Source organism: Amblyomma maculatum, chromosome 11 (assembly GCF_055883805.1).
Source record: "Amblyomma maculatum isolate TAMU_Amacu chromosome 11, ASM5588380v1, whole genome shotgun sequence".
NCBI lineage: Eukaryota > Metazoa > Arthropoda > Arachnida > Ixodida > Ixodidae > Amblyomma > Amblyomma maculatum.
This window is the reverse complement of record NC_139354.1, coordinates 112,430,509-112,447,750: the sequence shown is the minus strand read 5'-3', so window position 1 is coordinate 112,447,750 and position 17,242 is coordinate 112,430,509.

Sequence of the window (17,242 nt, the reverse complement as noted above, 5' to 3'; positions counted from 1 at the left end):
TTCGTTCTAGAAGAAGTTGCCCGTCAATTATCCCTCGTTCGCCAACGTACTGACGCTCCCACTCCTTTAGTGCCAAAGCTGCTGCAAGTCATCCGCCAACAAGTTGCGGAAGCACTCCCCACGCTTCCTGAAGCTCCTTCTGCTGCTCCTTTGACATACGTCGAAGCACCAGTCCAGTATAGTCAACCTGCTGTTCCAGCCCCTTTGACCTACGCGGCTGTGGCTGCGCGGCCACCGCCTGAGCCGTCACAACCCATGCAGCCTGTTCTACGCCCTGCACCGCTTTCTCAAACGGCCCCGCTTCATCCGCTAACTGCACGCTATTACAACCCTTGGCGTACTTCGGACAATCGTCCTATTTGCTACTACTGTGGTTTCGCTGGACATGTGGCCCGTCGATGTCGTCGTCGCATGGCCGAGCCTGCGTCTTCTGATTACTCGCCACCGCTGCTTCGTTCTGCCCACTCTCCGCCTGCGTATGCCCCAGAACAGCGTTCATATACAACCCGTCGTTCTCCTTCTCCGCGTCGCCGGTCACTGTCACCAATGCGCCGGCGACCACCACCTGCTGACGAGGGAAACTAAGCTCCGCGGTTCCTGAGGCAAGAACTGCGTACTCTGCGAAAAGCTCAAGGCCTCATATTCCGCCCACGAACATTATAATGATTTCTATAGATGGTCTGTCCGTATATGCGCTGGTCGATACGGGTGCTGCAGTGTCAGTGATTCATGAGCAACTCTGCCGACGATTACGAAAAGTTACGACGTCATTTAACGGTTTGTCGCTCCGCACTGCCAGTGAAGAGAGGATTGCACCTTTAGCAGCATGTACAGCGCGTGTCGTCATTGAAGGTATTTTGTACAGTGTCGAGTTCGTAGTTTTGTCATCTTGTTCCCACGACGTGATCCTCGGATGGGACTTCTTGTCTTAAAATAACGCCGTGATCGATTGCGCCCGAGCTAAAGTAGAATTTTCTGCACTGTGCGACGCACTGCCCGACGACAACCGTTCAGTGTGTCCTCAAAAGCTGACCATCGCTGAAGATGTCGACGTAGCACCAGAGGCTTGTGCCCTTGTGCCTCTTTCGTGTCCTGCCGTGTCAGACGTTAGTGTTTTATTTACACCGTGTGCATCCTTCATCCACCGCAAGCACCTGCCGCTGCCATCTGCTGTTCTCGATGTTCACGGTGGCCTCACGAAGCTACTCATCTACAATCCGTCCCCACGCCCGATTACTCTGCTACGTGGGGAATCTCCCGGTTCTATTCAACCAGCCCACCTTCTCTCTGACCTGGATGCCTCCGAGACCTACCGCAGTAACTACATTGATGCTCTGCTGTCCGATCCGACGCCTGATTCATTGTCAGACGACTTCTTCCGAACCGCCATCGATGACGCTCTTCCTTCCACCTACCGGACTCAGCTCGTGGCCCTTTTACAGACATTTCGCTTCGCTTTCGACGCCGCCCACACACCTCTTGGCCGCACTTCCACAGTCGCGCATCACATTAAGACCGGCTCTAACTCGCCTTTTCGACAGCGCCCCTATCGTGTGTCAGCGGCAGAGCGTCACGTGATCAACGAACAAGTTTAGGACGTGCTACAACGTGGTGTAATTCGTCCATCACAAAGCCCCTGGTCTTCACCAGTGGTGCTAGTGAAAAAGAAAGATGGCTCGTTTCGATTTTGTATTGATTACCGGCGCCTGAACAAAGTTACCCACAAGGACAATTACCCCCTTCCGCGTATAGACGACGCTCTTGATTGCCTCCAAGGTGCCGAGTACTTTTCATCTCTTGATTTAAGTTCAGGTTACTGGCAAGTACCAATGGCCGCCTGTGACAGAGAGAAGACCGCATTTGTGACGCCGGATGGCCTCTATGAATTTAATGTGATGCCCTTCGGTCTGTGCAATGCGCCCGCCACATTCGAGAGGATGATGGATAACATCTTGCGGAAGTTCAAGTGGCACATCTGCCTCTGCTACTTGGACGACATTGTTGTCTTTTCCACCGACTTCGCTACGCACCTAGAGCGCTTGCGGCAAGTTTTGGTTTGCCTTACTGACGCCGGCCTGCAACTGAATCTTAAGAAGTGTCACTTCGCTGCCAGGGAGTTGACTATTTTGGGGCACATCATCTCTAAAGAATGTGTTCGCCCTGATCCGGCCAAGCTGCGCGCAGTGGCGGAGTTTCCTAAGCCGGTTTCGCTCAAGCAACTTCGAAGCTTCATAGGTCTATGCTCCTATTTTCGGCGCTTCGTGCAAAATTTTGCTTCGATAAATGCACCCCTGACGAAACTACTCGGAGGAAACAGTGACTTAACTGCGTGGTCGGTCGAGTGCGACGAAGCGTTCAACGCATTGCGCCGTCTTTTGACTTCGCCACCAATCCTTCGCCACTACGACCCGACAGCACCCACCGAGGTCCATACTGATGCGAGTGGAGTTGGCCTCGGAGCTGTCTTGGCACAACGGAAAAACGGTTTTCACGAATACGTCGTCGCGTACGCGAGTCGTATCCTCTCTAAAGCTGAATGCAACTACTCAGTTACGGAAAAGGAGTGTTTGGCAATTCTGTGGGCATTAACAGAATTCCGACCCTACCTTTACGGTCGCCAGTTTGACGTCGTCACGGACCACCACGCGTTATGCTGGCTGTCCTCTCTTAAAGACCCGTCCGGCCGCCTCGCACGATGGGCTCTCCGCCTACAGGAATTTGACATCCGCGTTATATATCGCTTTGGCCGTAAACATATGGACGCCGACGCACTATCTCGTTCTCCCGTCCTCTCTAGCCATCGCTGACATGCCTGCGGAGCAGCGAAAAAACCCGTGGCTCGCATCTCTTATCGAGATCGTGTCCACTTCTCCTAACGCTGCTGCGCCTTCTCGGGCTTTACGCCGTCAAGCACCACACTTTGCCCTACGAGACGGTCTTCTCTACCGCCGCAATTATATGACTGATGGTCGACGGTGGCTGCTCGTCATTCCCCGCCATTTACGACATGAAATTTGCACCTCTTTCCATGCCGACCCTCGGTGTGCCCATCCTGGTGTAGTGAAGACGTTTCAAAGGATCTCTCAACGCTACTATTGGCGCGGCATGTACGGTTATATTCGCAAATACGTCCGCTCCTGCATCGCCTGTCAGCGCCGGAAGTCATCCTCACCTCGTGCTTCTGTCCCCTTACAACCACTTCCATGCACGGCCCGCCCTTTTGACCGCATTGGCGTTGACCTTTACGGGCCACTTCCCTGCACGGTTTCTGGGAACCGGTGGATTATCGTCGGCATCGACCACCTCACCCGGTATGCCGAGACCGCCGCTTTACCCGCCGCTACTGCCCGTGAAGTTGCCCTGTTCTTGCTACATCATTTTGTTCTTCGCCACGGCGCGCCGCGAGAGCTGCTGAGTGACCGAGGACGCGTCTTCCTTTCCAACGTCGTTGAATCTCTACTGGCCGAATGTCGCATCATACATCGGACCACAACAGCCTACCACCCTCAAACAAACGGGTTGACTGAGCGCTTCAATCGTACTCTCGGAAATATGCTGACGATGTACGTTGCCGCCAATCAGACTAACTGGGACGCTGTCCTTCCTTTCGTGACATACGCTTATAACACCGCCACGCAGTCAACTACTGGATTTAGCCCTTTCTTCCTCCTTTATAGGCGTGAGGCGTCGTCCACGATGGACACTATTTTACCATATCGTCCCGACTCATCCGAGTGTACTCTCCTTTCAGACGTTGCCAAACATGCGAAGGAATGTCGCCAGTTGGCCCGGTGTTTTACATCGGAATCTCAAGGCCGCCAAAAGCATCACCGCGACAAAGATCAGACGCCACACGTTTTTCCTGCAGGATCCCTTGTTTAGCTTTGGGTTCCCGGCACCCCACCGGGATTGTCATCAAAATTTCGAACCGAATATCATGGCCCCTACCGCATTGTCCGTCAAACCTCCCCTGTGAATTACATCGTGGAGCCACTCACTACCTCTTCGCACATGCGTCATCGCGGCCGCGAAACTGTGCACGTGAGCCGCCTCAAAACGTACTACGATCCGCTCCTCTTGCCCTCACCATAGGTCGCCAGGATGGCTCCTCCTCGCTCCGGGGGAAATTGTAGTGAACTACACGAGGATATACGATGACGAGGATTAAGTAGGCGAGAATATCACGAAGACGAGGATAAGGACGACGAAGTGCCGCTGCGCTGCTCGTGCTCGCTTGTGGAGACTGAGACTGGCTGTGTTCTTGTGTGGTTCGACAGGGCTATTATCCCTGTTAAAGCACAGTAAAAACCCCCTTTCAGACAGTTGGTAACAACCCATTAACCATATTAGAATCTCGCAATAAATAATGTTACTGTCACGATTCCTCACAGCAGTGTCTCACATGTTTCTCTTTATCGTGAGCGTCTTCTCTATGGCACCCATGGGGAAGAAGCGGGAAGGGAAAGCGCGGAATAAACGCTCTCCCTGCGTAGGGCGAGGGGGCCAGTCTGCCTCCCGCTATCGGTGGCTGAGGTATGCTTTCTGGCCGCCTTTACCAGCGCCATTTTCAGCGCACGTTGGTGACCTACGCAGGCGCACTCGATGCTCGGCCCTTATAAAAACACTAATAGTTACCAAAGAATTTTAAAGCTGTGCAACTCCAAATTTACAGTCACACCTTTCCCACTATGATGTCTAATAAATCAGGAATATTTTGAAGCGTAATTAACCCGCCTTCATGTGCCTATACATTTTTTACGAATTCAAATCGTGACCAGCTGAACGATATATGCATTCTTCTCAGCTCTTTAATGAAGTATTTTTATCTGTTGCCATGCAGGAAGTGAATACTTGCACTTTAGTAGTGCATAAATATCATGATTTTACTTTGCCACGATGCCCATTAGTTGCATGGTATCTTTGTTAAATAATCTATCTTTGTTAATTAATCTCAAATTTATCACAGTCGCGAATCCTCTCAGCTCTAACAATGTACTAAGAAAAATACATTGATGTAGTTTTCACTCCTCAGTTGCATTTATTTCTCAGTCGTTATCTCCTGGCTCCTCCCATCACGAATGCGTGTAGCGAAGTAATATCTACGTTCAAATCTGGCAGCTACTCTGACACACTAAACTGTATAGACCGATCTATTTGACTAACATCTTAAGTTCATTGCTCCTTGAACACGTCATACACACTCAAATTATTCATTTATTGGTAGAAAACATCATATTTAAATAAAAACATGCTCTTCCTCGGGGATATGCTTGAATGCTTATTTCGCTGGATTTACAAACGACCTCTCTACTATTATAGACTTCGAGTCTCATGTCGACGCTTTGTCTCTCGACTTTACTAAGGCAATTCATCGGGTCCTACACCATAGACTACTTCGCAAGTAGTCACAGGTTTATATTTACTCTCAGATTTGATAACGAAATTCGGGATTGCTCGCATCTCGCGTTCAGTTCAAATCTGTTAATGGTTCTAACTCTTCAATGTCCCAAGTAACAACTTGTGTGCCTCGGGTGCTGTGCTTCGTGCTTTCGCGAGCGCTTGGGCTCCTTGAAACGAAGAAGCCGAAGTTTTGATGTTAAGCTGCTAGCCATGACCTAGCTCGCTGTCGCTGTATGACTTCTGCTTGGCGACTTCTGCTCAGACCTGGTCCCGTGACAATATTATCTATTGCTGATTTAGGAAATGGTACTTTTAAATTGGAAATCGAAAAGAAGTTTAGTTGCTAGTTTACACTTGATTCTTTTGTACCTGTACGCTAGATAATTTGCGGATGAATTTGCCCAGTTTGAAGCTTTGCAGAGGCTTAATCATATGAGTAGCGCGAAATCCAAGATGTTCATACTTGGTCAAAACGGAGAATGGGTCATAATCTGGTGAAATCGCAGAATCTCGATCGGCTGCAAATAAAGGCCCAACTTCAGATTGTACGATCTTTTCGTCCACGAAAATGAATCTGATCAGGCCGAATCGTTTGCTTAGTGAGGGTTCTACAAAAGCGATTTAAGGAAGTTTCGATGCCTTGCAGTCAGACTGTGACGAGGTCCAGAAAAATAGCGAATGAACAGGTGAGGTTTGGCATCGATTAGGAAAATAATGATTTCATTTGCGATTTTGTGGTCTACAGTGATATGCCATGAAATGCGTCCGCTGTTTGTCGCCACAGACGCTGGAAACGGGGAATATGCTCGCAGCCATTCCATGCATGTTGAGTACCGCCGCCAGCATGAGCCGCGTGTGTTTAGTGTGTGCATTGTGTATCCCGAGCGAAGCAAAATAAACAGCGTTATTTAGCGATGTGTTAGCGATGCCTCGGTTTCCACGTATAAGAGTGAGGAAAGTTTTTTGAAAAAAATTTGGCTGAACAGAACAAGAATACGAGGTGTGCTACTATATACTGTGTGTCTCCAGAAGACGAAACATTTGGTGAATGCTTACGCTGGTACATGTGTCCGTTCTAGTTTGTATGTTTTCGCGTGCTTTTTATGTCGCCTTCACTTATCAGCATTTCACTGGGTCCCATCATCACAGAAGTTTTGTTTGCCTGTTTTTGGTGGCACAAGGTGCTTATAGTGCTTAAAACATTGAAGAAGGTTTTGGATGTTACATGATTTCTCGGGGTTGGGTTTTTAAGTTCTGCTCACTTCTTATTCATTCCATCATGTTACTTTGGCCCTTTACACCACGTGTCATTTTGTTTTTAAAGTTATCTGTGTTTTTATCGGTTTTAGTCCACCCTATGGTAAACATGGAATTTATTGTTTATTCTTGTATTTTTTGTTCTTTGTCCCTTTACGTACCACGTGTCGATTTGTTGTTCTTAAAGAGTAAGGTGTTTTTATCGGGTTTAGATCAACCTAGGTTGAACATATAATTTTATGTTAGATAATATTGCCTTCTGACGCGTAGGGAGCCGATAGGTGGTGTGACGATGTCCCTATATATTGTGTGTCGATTTCAATAAAAGAATCAGTTGCCAGTAGCGCGTTATCCTGTCTCCTCTCTTGTGTTTGTCTCTTTTTTTTTTGCGCTTATTTTCCCCGTACGACCAAAATAAACAGGTATCTTTCTTTCAACACTCAACTAGAGCAGACATTTGTCGGGGTGCTCCATTGGGAGTACGGCAGATAGTATGCGAATACGACAAACCGTTGCGAATACGACAGATAGTTAGCAACTGAGATCGCCGATCATTGATTTGAGAATAGCTCTGTGACGTCATACTTCCATAAGATATAGCCGCGTTGATAACAACTATTTATGCAGCTCATGTGGCATAGGGAGGAAAGCGGGACCCTTGAATCCCAAACGAGGTGCTGCCCCTAGGTGACGTAGGCACACATGCATGGCTTAGTTAAAGCAGGGCTTTAAATGATATTGTAACACTCTTGTCTCTATACAATACAACCTTTCTGAGCCCAAAATATAGTGCACACGACACTGGCGGCACTTCAACTCCCACTCCCTTCTTCGTCCAACTACCCCCGAGTTCCTCGGAGGTAGTCCAACTACCCCGAGCGCCAAACGATTGACCAGTATGTTGCCAGCTGTCCTCAGTGCCAAAGTCACAAAGATCCTACTGGTATTGCACCCGGAATGCTTCACCCTATAGCGCTGCCCAAGGCTCCTTTTGAGGAAGTCGGAGTCGATCTTTTGGGTCCCTCTTCAAAGTCGTAAGCGGGCAATCGTTGAATTGTTGTATGTGTGGGCCATCTTACTCGCTACTGTGAGACAGCCGCTCTTCCCGCCGCTACAGCATACCAAGTTTCCCTGTTTATGGCTGCATTCAGTCATCTTGCGACATAGTCCCCCGGGAGTTGTAATTAGTGACAGAGGTCGCCAGTTTACGGCGAATGTAATTGAAGAACTTCCCCGTTTATGTGCATCTGAAATCAGACATTCGACCCCTTATCACCCTCAGACAAATAGTTTAACTGAACGCACCAACAGAACTCTCACGAATATGCTTTCAATGTACGTCGCATCGGACCATAAAAACTTAGGCTGTGTTCTTCCGTTCATCACATACGCCTTCAACACTGCCAGGCATGAGAGCACAGGATACAGTCCATTCCTCCTCCTGTACGCTCGCTCCCCTCGACACACCCTCGACAATACCCTCCCATTTTCCTGTGAAGACGACCCGTGCTTAGCCAAAACCCTTTGCTTGGCCGAAGAAGCGCGGCGAATAGCCCGACTGAGGACTATGGCAACACAAGAACGATCGAAAGCTCGCTATGACGACCACCATCGCCAGATCACCTACTTCCCCGGTGACCGAGTCTGGCTTTGGAAACCAATGAGAAAGCGCGGCTTACACCAGAAAATGCTGGCACGCTAAACTGGACCATACGTGATCTTAGAACGACTTGGCGAACTTAACTACCACATTGCGCGCCTTACGGTCAGTGGACGACGTTCGACAAAAACTGAAGTTACACATGTCGCCCGTTTGAAGAAATGCAGTCTCGTGACAACACCTGACTCGCCCGGAGGCTTCGTTTGCGAAAGGGGGGCAAATGTTACAGTCCATATGATAAATGAAGATTAGGAACTCGGGGGTAGTTGGACGAAGAAGAAGGGAGTGGGAGTGGAAGTGCCGTGTGTTTCGTGTGCACCATAACCTAGGCTCAGAAAGGTTGTGTTGCATAGAGACAAGAGTGTTACAATATTACCATCAATGTGGTATGTTACGACTGCATGGAAATTATTGTTCGTGAGAAACCCGTGGCAGAAAGTACGAAATTATTTTGATTAAGCGAACAACAGAGTACGTGTATGCGATTGGAGATCCGCATTGGGTTCTGAAAACATGAATCATTGTTGCTCCTGCGCCTTAATGAGCGGCAGAGATTAAGTGTGCACCGAAGTTTTTTGCACGCATAATAGGTTGTAGATTGAAGCCAGCTACTTCGGCCTGTTTGTTCACTGTGGTAAACTCAGACGACCCTGACAGCGGATTTATTTGGCCTTATACATGGAGATGCGGAGGCATGTGTGTACACGTGTCGAGCCGGTCATCGCTCCCGCACTTGGCACATGTTCTGTACATAATCTAGCCGCCATGCCACCAGCGTACTCATTTCTGTGCTCGCAAATAAAAAAACCGGCAATCAAGCAGCTCTAGAGTATGTCACCTACTAGAGTTACTGAAAATTCGACTATTACGTGTTTTGGCGAATAAGGGATATTTCCTCGTAACTTCATCCAAGCGCAGTAAGGCTGCTACACAAAGAGAAGTTTATTGAACACAAGACATATAATACACTATAAGCATACATATGGTGCAAATAACACATAAAGAGAATTTATTGGTTACATACATACATACGAAAACGCACATGACTCACACAACAAAGCACCACACAAAATACAATTGGTTACATATACATAATAAACCATATAACAGAAAGAGAATTTATTGGGTACATACGTACATACATACATACATACATACATACATACATACATACATACATACATACATACATACATACATACATACATACATACATACATACATACATACATACATACATACATACATACATACATACATACATGCATGCATGCATGCATACATACATACATACATACATACATACATACATACATACATACATACATACATACATACATACATACATACATACATACATACATACATACATACATACATACATACATACATACATACATACATGCATGCATACATGCATGCATGCATGCATACATACATACGTACACATACATACATACATACATACATACATACATACATACATACATACATACATACATACATACATACATACATACATGCATGCATACATACATACATACATACATACATACATACATACATACATACATACATACATACATACATACATACATACATACATACATACATACATACATACATACATACATACATACATACATACATACATACATACATACATACATACATAATTAAACGCACATTACTCACAAACCAAAGCACTATACAAAGCAATATAGGTTACATATGCATAATAAACTAAAAAAAAAACATGATTCCCCAGTGAGGGGAAAACAGTACAAACGGGGAGGGTTCTAATAAAGGACCACAGGCATCTCAAGTCTGCTACCCCGTACAACAATGAAGCGCATGTGCCAGCGCCACAGAAACCGCGTCTCGCTGTCCGTTACTAACGGTCCAGACAAATACTTCCAGATGACGAAGCGCTGCCTCCGCAAGGCTTGGTACATTGCTCGGGCGGGAGTGCGGCGCGCCGCACGAGACACCTGCGACGCCACAACACAAACAGAACCACATTGAACGCAAGGTGTTCAAAAGGGTTGCGCCAGCGCCTGACGCCGGGGTTCATGCGGACGTTAACCATTCTATAAGCGAGCCGCCACATTGTTCTCACAACTACACATTCGAAAAAAAGATGCGCGAGGCTCTCGCGAGCACCACAGTTGGCACACTGGTCATTGGGTACAATACCCCATCTGGCAAGGCGCTGTCTCGTGGGGAGGACGCCCCAGCGCCTAAGCCAGTCAAAATCTCGGTCTTCATTTGGCAGCCAACAAGCTGCCCACGCTCGCCATTTGGGTACAGCGGTCTCTCGTTGCTCATCAGCTGAAAGCCTGCGAACGGCTACTAATTCGCTGATGCGTATTAACAGCTGACAGGTCTGCATCGAGAGTCGGCTTTGTCTCGGCAACCTCGCGGTAAAAAGGAGAGGTCTGTCTGCCTGTGGACCAAGGTATTGTTAGGGTGTAAGCAAACCACAGGGTGTGTGAGCACGCGCTCGTATGTGAAAGTTCACCAAGGATTCAATTCGAAAGATGACTTTCTTCTCTGTGTATCATTACGACGCTCGTTTATGTCCCGGTTGTGTCAAAGTGCACTGCTTCTTTCTAGTACTTAAGCAAGCATTTGTTTTTGCGTGAAACACTATTTCCCAATCCTACCAGAGCCACATGAAAGTGGCTAGCATTGGTGATAAAAAAAAAATGCAGCGGCTTTGCCTAGTTAATCAAATGCGAAGATGTGCAGCACTGCTTACTTACTCTTTCTGTACTGCTAAATAATAATATAATTGGTTCACATGAAAGGCGCAGTATTTTTCATACTTCTGACACCTAACCGGCGCCGTACGAGAAGGGAGGAGCCGGGGGAGTGAAAGCGAAAGGAGAGAAATGGGTGCCGTAGTGGACTGCTCCGGTGTAATTACGACCACCTGCAAATCGTTAACGTGCGCTGACATCGCACAGCACACTGACACTACTTCGTTTCGCCTCCATCGAAATGCAGCACTTTAGTCTGTTATATTTCGTTTTGTACGCGCATATGATTTGCATAACATTTATTTTCAATTCTTACATATTTGTTCAGATTAACGAACACTGTGTTTGCTTGGTTTGTGGGGTTTAACGTCCGAAACGACTCAGGCCATGAGAGACGCCGCAGTGGAGCAATCCAGAAATTTCGACTACCTGTGGTTCTTCAATAGGCCCTGATATAGCACAGCAAGGAGCACATAGCTTTTTTTGCCCCAATCGAAAAGCGGCAGCCGCGGCAGGGATTCGATCCGGCAACCTTGGGCACAGACTTCGGGTGCCCTAACCACTTCATCACCGCGGCGGGATCGAACACCATTTATTTATTTATTTATTTTATTTTAGTAAAGCCTACCGCGGTCGCACAGTGGTAAAGATACCCTACTACTAAGCTGGAATATCTGGATTCTAGCCAGCCGACCGGCGGCTGCATTTGGATGGGGTCGAAACGGAGAGACGTCCGCGTGCGGCAGTGCACGCTCAAGATTTACAGGTGATCTAAATTACCCTCAACTAGGACTCCTTTCTCTCTTTCCCCGTTCTATATCACCTTGATCCATCTCTGGTCGGGTGAGGGGTGAGGTGCCTGCTCCTGGCCCTACGGGGCTAGGACTGGTAGGTGACTGCCACTTGCTGCGGGGGCTAGCCTGTCACAATATTTTTATTTGTTTGTAGGCCATCATTGCACCCGCTACCGTTTCAGTAGTGATCGACGGCGGTTACGAGGTGCGTTTCTTTCCTGCTTCTTTTTCTTTCTTCTATATTAAGGCGAAAGGGTGGTGCACTGGTAAGACGCCCGACTACTGCGCCAAAGTTCCCGGGTTCGAACCCGACCTCAGCGGCTGCGTTTCGATGGAGGCGAAACGAAGAGGCATCCGTGTGCTGATTTATTTATAGGAAGGGAAAGGCACGGTAACTGTCTCACTTGATTTCTGTGGACACCGCAACCGCGCCGTAAGGGAAGGGAGGAAGTTGAGAGTGAAAGTGGAAAGAGAGAAAGAGGAGCCGTAGTGAAGGGCTACGGAGTAATTTCGACCACCTGGGGATCTTTAGCGTGCGCTGACATCGCACAGCACACGACGCCTCTTCATTTCGCCTCCATCGAAACGCAGCCGCCGAGATCGGGATCGAACCCGGGTACTCCGGCACAGTAGTCGGGCGTCTTACCACTGCACCACTTGTGGCTGTAGGAAGAAGGAAAAGAAAATGCGCGGGCCTGCTACAGGCTCTGTAGCTGAGCCACCTCCGCTGACTGTCGTGCTTGTAGGAAGAAAGAAAAGAAAATGCACGGGCCTGCTACTGGCTCTGTAGCTGAGCCACCTCCGCTGCCTCGTGCAGACAGAAGAGAAAATAGAGAAGAAAGAAAAGGAAGAGGGAGAGAAAGACGCGCGCCACAACAACAGCCGTTGTCCACCACTGAAACGGTGGCGGGTGCAATAACGCCCTACAACAGATAAAAATTGTGTGGCAGGCTAGCCCCCGCCGCAAGCGGCGGCGACCCACCTGTCCAAGCCCCATCAGGGGAGTACCAGACCCTTAAGATCCCCAGGTGGTCGAAATTGCACCATAGCCCTCCACTACGGCTCCTCTTTCCCCTTTCACTCCCAGCTTCCTCCCTTTCCTTACGGCGCGGTTGATGTGTCCACAGAAAACAAGTGAGAAAGTTAGCGTGCCTTTCTCTTCCTATAAATCAATCAGTCATTTAAGGGCTCCTGCGGTCGTGTTACAAAGTGCGTCCCACTTTTGCGTCGTTCTGATTGGCCGAGGCGGGAAGCGTACCTGCCATCTGCAATGGCATACTTGAACGTGCGCCAAGGAATGCCACTCGACAGGAGGTACCCAAACTCACACTGGCCGAAGGAAGTGATAGATACTGCGCCTTTCCTGTACTGCAAACGAATTATAGTTATACGTAGCATTGAAACGAGTGCTGACAAGAGGCTAACGATAGGAGGCAAATTATAGGATAGGAAGGGTAGGCTTTCGCCATTCTCCTTTTGACATCTAAGAGACCGTCTAATTATTTTTACTTCTGTCCACACTAGGCAGCGGAGGTGGCTCAGCTACAGAGCCAGTAGCAGGCCCGTGTAACTTCTTTTCCTACTTCCTCTAGTCGCAAAACGTGGCCGGTGTTCACAGAAAAAAGTGACAGATAAAAAAGTGACAGGCGCCTTTGCTGCCTTGTGAACAATTTCATTCATTTTTTCGGGGCAGATAAACGAAAAGGTGTGTTATCTGTGTAGTATTTCGACTGTAAATTGGTTGATGGGAAAGGAAAGCCGCAATATCTGTAGCATTACTTCGTGGACATTTGCACTGCAAGGAAAGGAAGTGGAATTGAACGCTGGAAGAGGTGCTTTAGTGGAAGGCTGTGGAATAACTTCGACTGGGTGCCTTTAATGAGCAGTGACATTAGTGTAGGGAGGGTGGATGGCTGCTCCTGGCCCTACGGGGCTGGGACTGTTAGGTCGCCGCCGCGTAATTGTGGCGGGGGCTGGAATGCCATAGGATTTGTATCTGTTGTAAGCCGTCATTGCACCCGTCGTCGCTTCGGTGTTGGACGACGACAGTCCAGACGCGCGTCTTGCTCTCTCTGTTCTTTTAGAGCGCAGGTCTGGCACCCGTTCCTGGGTTTTGCGTCGGCGTCGGCGGCATCGGCCTCGTAACCAGCTTCGCCCCCTTTCATCACCCCAATTAGAGCCGGAGCTTCGTCAACCGAAGCCTAAGCGCCGGCTCGAACTGGAGGAATGAAAGGGTGTGAAGCTGGTTACGAGGCCGACGCCGACGCGAAACCCAGGAACGGGCGCCAGAGCTGCGCTCTAGAACAGAGAGAGAAGGACGCGCATCTAGACAGTCGTCGTCCAACACCAAAATCTCCAACCCGACCTCGACGGCTGCGTTTCGGTGGAGGCGAAACGAAGAGGCGTCTGTGTGCTGTGCGATGTCAGCGCACGTTAAAAGTCCCCAGGTAGTCGAAATTACTCTGTAGCCCTCCACTACGGCTCCTCTTTCCGCTTTCACTCCTGCCTTCCCTCCTTCCAGTACGGCGCGGTTGAGGTGTCCACAGTAAACAAGTGAGACAGTTACCGCGCCTTTCACTTCCTATAAATCAATCAATCAACCGAAACCTCGCAGTAAGAGGGGGGGGGGGAGTACCCTCAGCGGCGAACGATGGGGGCACGAGCGCGCGCAGTAACCGCAGAACACAAGGAAAGGAAGGAGGGGGGGGGGGGGAGTCAGTGAAGGCAGCGCTAACAGCGACTGACTGATGCCGCTGCCGCCGCTAGCGAGTCAAGACAACTTGACTGCGTAGATTGCTTTCTAGGAAGGCAAAGGCGCGGTAATGTCTCGCTTGTTTTCCGTGGACACCTCCACCGCGCCGTAAGAGAAAAAGGAAGGTGCGAGTTAAATTTGAAAGGGAGAAAGAAAAGCCGTAGTGGAGGGCTACGGAGTAGCTTTGACCACCCGGAGATCTTTAACGTAAGCTGACATCGCTAACACACGGACGCTTCTTCATTTCGCCTCCATCGAAACGCAGCCACCGATGTCGGGTTCGAACCCGGGTGCTCCAGCATAGTAGTCGGGCGTCCTACCACTGCACCACCCCGGCGGGGCGAAGCCACCTCCGCTGCCTTGTGCTGGCAGAAGACAGAAAGTGAAGGAACTCGGAAAGCAACCCACTGAGTGAAAAGAAAATGCACAGGCCTGCTACTGGCTCTGTAGCTGAGCCACCTCCGTTGCCTCATGCTGACTCGCACGGTATAAGTTTGCACGCATATTACTGCCACTCCTATAGAACACGTCTATATGGTTTGATGATTATGTTCAGAACGATGGAAGCAAGATTTGAGGAACAAACAGGTATGCGTAACAGATTTTTTGTTTCTTTATAGGAAGGGAAAGGCGCGGTAACTGCTTCACTAGTTTTCTGTGGACACCTCTACCGCGCCGTAAGGGAAGGGAGGAAGGTGGGAGTGAAAGTGGAAAGAGAGAAAGAGGAGCCGTAGTGGAGTAATTTCGACCGCCTGGGGATCTTTAATGTAAGTTGACGCAAGAGGCAGCGGAGGGGGCCCAGCAACAGAGCCAGTAGCAGGCCCGTGCACTTTTTTTTCCTTAGATGGACAGTCGGCTGGCCCACCTGATAGAAGCCAAGCAGTCCATAAAGGCGAGGTGGCAGAAGCGACGAACCAACCGAAGTCTCAGGAAGAAGATCGCCGAGCTCAACAGGCAGATCGAGGTCCACTGCAGGGTGCTATGCACCCAACAGTGGAACGAGGCCTGCAACGAAGCCGACGGACAGATGCACAAGGGCAAGACGTGGAACATGCTGCGGAACCTCCTCGACGAAACCAAGACCAAGGGCCACCAACACAACAACCTGGCCAGGATCCTACACAAGGCAATCTGCGAACACGGGGAAGACGAGGTCAAGCGGCGCTTGGACGCCAAGTACCTGCCGACCACCCCCACGGAAAGACACCCGGATTACCAAGGCAAAGAGAACGAGACGCTAGATCGCGACATCCAGACCTGGGAAGTCAGAGTTGCCCTGCAGAATCTCAATGGAAGGTCTGCCGCGGGTCCCGATCGAGTGACCAACAGAGCGCTCAAGAACCTCAACGAAGCGGCCATCGAAACGCTCACGAACTTCTACAACAAGTGCTGGCAAGAAGGAAGGCTACCCAAGCAATGGAAAGCAGCCAAGACGATCCTCATCCCCAAGCCTGGCAGGCCACCCAACATAGAGAACCTCAGGCCGATCTCGCTCACTTCGTGCGTGGGAAAGGTCCTCGAGCACGTTCTCATGAACAGGTGGCAGCGTTACCTGGAAGAATCGGAGTTTTACCCAAATTCCATCATCGGGTTTCGGAACAAACTCGGGACGCAAGACGCCATGATCTTACTGAAGAACGAGATCATCGACGATACGACGGGCACCAAGGACAACAGAGCCGTACTCGGGCTGGACTTGCAGAGCGCCTTTGATAAAGTGAGGCACTCGGCTATCCTGGCCCAAGTATCCAGGCTAAACATGGGCAGGAGGACATACCAGTACATAAAAGACTTCCTGACGGAACGGACCACCGAAATCTGTGCGGGAGACCTGCAGCTCGAAGAGAAGAAGCTGGGCAGCGTCGGAACTCCGCAGGGGTCGGTAATCTCCCCGCTACTCTTCAACCTCGTGATGATCGGGGTGGCCACCCGGCTAGAAAGAGTAGCGGGAGTCCGGCACACCATCTACGCCGACGACGTTACGCTATGGGTACCGGGAGGAAGCGACGGACACATCGAGACAACGCTGCAAGAAGCGGTCAACGCCATCGAGGAGCAGCTGGACGGGTCTGGACTCGTTTGCTCTCCGGCCAAGTCAGAACTGCTGGTGATTCCCCCGAAAGGATCGGGCAGGAAAAGAAAAAATATGGAAGTCAAGTACGAGCGTCCCAAGATCACGGTCAAGACGGCAGGAGGACAAGTAATACCGGAGGTCGAGAAGATTCGAGTACTCGGGCTGCTCATCCAGCGAAACCGAGCCAACGGTGAAACGGTCAACAAGCTCGCGGGCAAAGCGGCTGCGGCAATGAGACTCATCAAGAGGGTGTCCAACAGAAAAGCGGGGATGAAGGAGGAGAGCCTGACTAGGCTCGTTCAATCCTTCGCAGTTAGCCACATAACGTACGTGGCCGCCTTCCACAACTGGAGGCCGAGTGAACGTAACAAGATAGACGCCACCATACGCAAGGCATATAAGGCGGCACTCGGTCTCCTCGGGAGCACGAGCACCGAAAAATTCATGGCGCTGGGAGTCCACAACACGCTGGACGAAATAGCCGAAGCACAGAGAACGGCGCAACTCGAGCGTCTCTCTGAAACGAGAACCGGAAGAAAGATA